This window comes from Vombatus ursinus, unplaced genomic scaffold (genome assembly GCF_900497805.2).
Source record: "Vombatus ursinus unplaced genomic scaffold, bare-nosed wombat genome assembly UNPS02014852.1, whole genome shotgun sequence".
NCBI lineage: Eukaryota > Metazoa > Chordata > Mammalia > Diprotodontia > Vombatidae > Vombatus > Vombatus ursinus.
The window spans coordinates 7,103,101-7,103,452 of NW_020954630.1; the positions used below are offsets into that span (position 1 = coordinate 7,103,101).

Below are 352 nucleotides of genomic sequence, written 5' to 3' on the forward strand. Positions count from 1 at the left end.
TGTATGCCAGTGCTTTCCGTGGCATTTTCTTGGCAAAGATAATAGAGTGATTTGCCATTTCGTTTTCCAGTGGATTAAGAAAAACAGAGTTAAGTGATTGGCCCAGGGTCACACAGCTAGTCAATGTCTGAGGCAAGATCTGAACACAAGTTGTCTCACTCCACTGTCCACTGAGCCACCTAGTTGCCTCTCATTTTCATCGTATCTACCTGAAAAGAAAGAACACAACCAACTTCTAAGATTTAAGCATATGTTTCATGCCGATTTAGTAGGTCTGATAAATAGCTAGCATTTACTTAGTGCTTTAAGGTTTACAGAGTGCTTTAAAAATATCATTTCATTTTATCCTCAC

At 38.9% G+C, this 352-nt stretch overlaps 1 protein-coding gene across 9 annotated transcripts in view; it reads left to right on the forward strand.

Annotated features, from left to right (window-relative positions):
- RBM33 (RNA binding motif protein 33) overlaps positions 1-352 on the forward strand; it is a 182,096-nt gene that overhangs the window by 144,978 nt on the left and 36,766 nt on the right. The window lies entirely within an intron of this gene.